This window comes from Morus notabilis, unplaced genomic scaffold (assembly GCF_000414095.1).
Source record: "Morus notabilis unplaced genomic scaffold, ASM41409v2 Scaffold451, whole genome shotgun sequence".
NCBI lineage: Eukaryota > Viridiplantae > Streptophyta > Magnoliopsida > Rosales > Moraceae > Morus > Morus notabilis.
The window spans coordinates 165,201-169,680 of record NW_010361080.1 but is presented as its reverse complement, the minus strand read 5'-3'; the positions used below and the strand labels follow the sequence as shown (position 1 = coordinate 169,680).

Here is a 4,480-nt window from a genome sequence, read left to right as displayed (position 1 = left end):
TGCCGCTTGTTACATTAATTCCTAAAAATTGTATATTAAATTTAGTATGCAAAACATAAATAGAAATGTAAAATTGACCCATCCCGGCCCTTGGGCACCCCACTACGCGGGCCAAGGATTTTTTGACAGCGTTTTACATTTGTCATTTTTTGAAGCCATTTTTTGCAGGCATGCCCAAAAAAATATAAAGATCGTTTCTGCAAAATTTCATAATTTTTTAATGTCATTTTTATTTTATTTTATTTTTCAAAAACCAAAAATAATGAAAATCATAAAAAATAAAATATTCATCAAACAATGGTTCCGTTTATTGTATTAATTCTTAAAAATCGTATATTAATTTTAGAATGTAAAACATAAATAAAAATGTAAATTGTTAACCCACCCCAGCCTCTAGTGCCCTACTACACATGCTGGAGGCTTTTTGACAGTATTTTTTTTGTCATTTTTTGAGACCATTTTTTGCAGGCATGTCCAGAAAAATGTAAGAATCGTGTCTGTAAAATTTCATAATTTTTTGACGCCGTTTTTATTTTATTTGATTTTTTAATAATGCAAACCGAATGTGACAAAAACGCTTGAATTTATTCACACAAGTAGACAATCCATTAGACTTCTTCCCTACAACGACGTACAAACTGCAAATTACTAACACTAAAGGAATGAGAGGCCAATGGGAGAGAACTAAATCTTTTCTTGAACCGGATAAAAGTTAGAAAAAAAATTAAATGAAAAAAAGGAATGAAAAGAATAAGAACAATAAGAGAATTCTCAGCAACTCTATGCACCTAATAAGAGCAATAAAATTACCGTCCCTGGAATTTCTGAACATCGCACCCCTTGGACATCATTCCTGCACAGGCAAAATCCACATCTACTTCAAAGTCTACTTGGTCTAAGAGTGTGACTACATTTCCACATGCATGAGCTCTCAAACTTTTACAGTTTAGCGCATTTTCTTAAGTTGAACATGCTTTCATATGAATTGGAGGGATTAGTAGATTATTAATGCTTTACTATATAATGGAAAATGGATATACGCATTCCCTTAATCCTCTTTGATATCCAAAATTGAATCCACCCACTTGATCTACAAACCCAAAAAAAAAAAAAAAAGAAGAGAATAAATAAAAATACTCAAAATGTTCCACTCAATGAACGCTATAAGAACTGTTAAAGAATGACCTTGAGGCAAGCTTCTATAAACAATTTATGTTGCATCCTTCAATGAAATGGTCGGTTATCTTTACCATTAGCAGCCCTTGCGCACAACATTTTTTAAACTAAGGAGGTATCCAATGCTAAATATTTTTGTCCAGGATTCCTTTTTGGTAATCTGCTGTTCGAAATAAAGAAAATAATTAGAAATGCGTACTTAGAGGCAAATTATAAAGTAATTGGTCATAAATTTAAGCCTTGGATAATAATATCTAACACCAACATCTGGAATAGAATAGCTAAAGACTAAGTACAAACAATGATAAATACGAAGCTAATGAAGAAATTGTTTCTACATCTAGCGTACCTTACTGAAAATTTAAGGAATGCATGGGTGGACACCTGGTCTTGTAATAAGAATTTGAAAAAAAAAAAAAAAGAAAAACAAAAAACAAAAAAAATGTGATCATTCCATAAAAAGACAACACAAACTTTAAGTCTAATATAACAAACGCATAAAATTAAGTTTTATGCAACATTTCAAAAATTGGAACATCTAAATTCCTTCAAAATGGATTAACGGGGATACAAGAAAGACAATAACAGTATATTAATATCTAAATGCTATATTGAATTTAAGAACGTTTACTATTAGAAGGAAAATAATAGAAAAAAAAATAAAACTTTAAGTTTGTAATCTGTAGTAATGGAACAGATGCTAAAAGACATAAGCTATAAGGAAGGAGAATCCTTTTCCTTCTTCTTTATTTTATTTTAATTTATTTTTTTTCAGAAAAATGAGTGGAATAACATCCCATTAAAAGGTGCCAAAGGGGTATGAGTAACCAAGTGCAATGAAAAAAACATCACTCGGAAGACAGATTCCAACTACCACTCTTCTGAAATTAAGATACTGTCAGAACCTACATCAAGCAATTTATTTAAATTACATTTAAGACGAAGTTTTAACAACATACTAACAAAAAAACTTGTTTCAATAATCAATAGGGAAGAAAACAAATAATTATTTCTTTGTGGGTCACTTAAGTGTCCAAAAGTCAAATTATTGTTCGTTCCAAGTTTAATTCCTTCTGACACGTTCAGTTTTAATTTCATAATACATATCACCAAAAAGACTAACTTATGTTTAACTTTTAATACAAGTGACAGCACATACCATATCACTTCAAATAATCTTGACACCAAGTTTACAAGTAAATGAGGAAGGAATCCACGTTGTGCAGATAAAGATAATAATATCCAAAGAACAATAAATCAAAACCGCAAGAACGAGACAAGTAGTTCACAGTTTTTTGCGTGGAAAAACTTATATTCTCGATTAATAGGACATCAACTCTACCAGCTAATTTCAATCAAAATTGAAAAACGCACGAAAAGTTCAATTTAAAAAGGAAGACACAATTGATAAATTCAAATTAGAAAACAAGTTTCCGAAGAAAGAAAAAAATCCCAATGCATCAACCAGATTGGATTTGTAGAGAACCAAGCAATGTTTTCTTTACTAAATAGTGGAAAGGATAAATCCTAAGGACAGAGCAAAAAATTGGAACATAGAGATGAGAATTTGGGAATGGACTTACCAAATGGCCGAATGAAAACAACTGAGACTGTGGATGTGCAGTGCGCGTAAGAGAAATTGGGAGATAAAATTGAATTTTGCTGCTACAGCACGAAAATTGGAAAGAAAAATCTTCTCACGTTTGTTAATCTATGACCATAATAATAGAACACCGGTACACGAAAACATGAAGAATGCAGTTTATTAATAAAAGAAAAGAAAAAAAAAAGAAATGGGTTACTATGTAACGTTATGCAACGAAGTTTTTGATTAGAGAAAGTATCATTCATTTCCTTCTCTGTGAAACCAGAATCCTTCCCAACTAGAGCCATGGCTGAGATGGCGTCGTCAATGACACCAAAATGATCACCAAAAAGGGTCCACTAACTCGGATTTGTGATCTTGCTGGGTCGATTCCTATAGTAGTTGTTACTAAGGTAATGAAATTTAAACATGTCTTTCTGTTTTTTAACTGATTTAAATTGTATTGGCGATTCGGTTGTGGAGGCCACTACAAAGAAGCAGCTTAAGTATGCTTGAATTTCTTAACTTCGTTAATGTAATTTGTTTTGAATGCTATTGGTTTTGCAAAAGGATTCAATTCAGCTGGTCTGATCTATTTTGTGTACTGGGATTATATCTCAACAGTTATGAAAGACAAAAAGCCAGGCTTACAAAAGTAAAAGAAAGATCATATAAAATTTTTCCTCTTTGTCGTGCTTTTATTGTAGGTGACATGTAGAGAAATATTGATCGCACTTGTACACATTCTAAATGCATACAATTAGTATTATGGAGTTGGAGCAACGGAGTTAAGCAATGTAGATTATAACAACCATAATAACTGCTTTGAAAAACCAAAGCCCTATTCAAATATTCATAAAGGTCAAATCCAAATCCAACATTTTCGGTTGTCATTTGTCTTTTAACTCATGTTAGCTAGCTTTATGAAAAAAATTTATACATGGAATCTCTGAACTTCCCACTACAGAAAGATACAAACACATCAAATCAAAATGGAAACAGATGTTCTGTATTACAAATTGTATCTGCCTGCCTACAAAAAGGGGGAAAAAATGGTATCCTCCTCAATCTAAATCACATTAGACATGTACACTGAGATGACTAAAAATCAGTACCTCCACTTAACTACATGAACTAAATTTTCTGCTATGAGGAAAATCACGTTAGACATTTCTTTTCTTTTTAACCTTTTTCTTTCTTTATTTTGTTTCAAAACAAATGAAAGCTAACAAATAACAAATGAACACTCACTGAAACAATTTAGCAAACACTTACAGCAAACCTTAATTGAACCCAAAACACATACATAACGTTGACATCTAATTCAAATGGAAATCAATCAGAATTATCCTACTCTCTTTCAATAAAGTTTCAAATTTGTTCATGGAGTAGAATTAAGAAACACGGTAACCCAAAATAGCTAAATGCATTGTGCTTGATTTCTAGTACCAAAAAAAAAAGAAAAAAAAACACACACACACACACACAAGAAGGAATTAGAAAATCTCACCTTTGAAGCTGTTGGATTCGAAGGCACCACTTTCATATTCTTCAGCTTCTGACAACAAGGAGTATGAGTGAACTTTCAAGGAATATTGAGCTGGAGGAATTTATCTTTTGGTTCTTGATATTCCTGCAAGAAATAACAATTTTTCAAATTACTATATATAATTATCCCAATTAGATCTAGGCCTTCAGGAAAGTATAATTTCGAACAGA

The 4,480-nt window shown here is 31.6% G+C and overlaps 1 long non-coding RNA gene across 2 annotated transcripts; it reads right to left on the bottom strand.

Moving 5' to 3' along the window:
• Positions 1 to 785: 785 nt before the first annotated feature.
• Positions 786 to 4,383, bottom strand: LOC112091656. Of its 2 annotated transcripts, XR_002902246.1 has the most exons (4): positions 4,272 to 4,383; positions 1,526 to 1,565; positions 1,186 to 1,339; positions 786 to 1,090 (listed from the first exon to the last, which is right to left on the bottom strand). It is a non-coding gene; the product is annotated as an uncharacterized LOC112091656 (long non-coding RNA). The 2 variants fall into 2 exon arrangements; XR_002902247.1 differs by lacking the exon at positions 1,526 to 1,565 and having other exon boundaries at positions 1,186 to 1,336.
• Between the last annotated feature and the right edge of the window lie 97 nt (positions 4,384 to 4,480).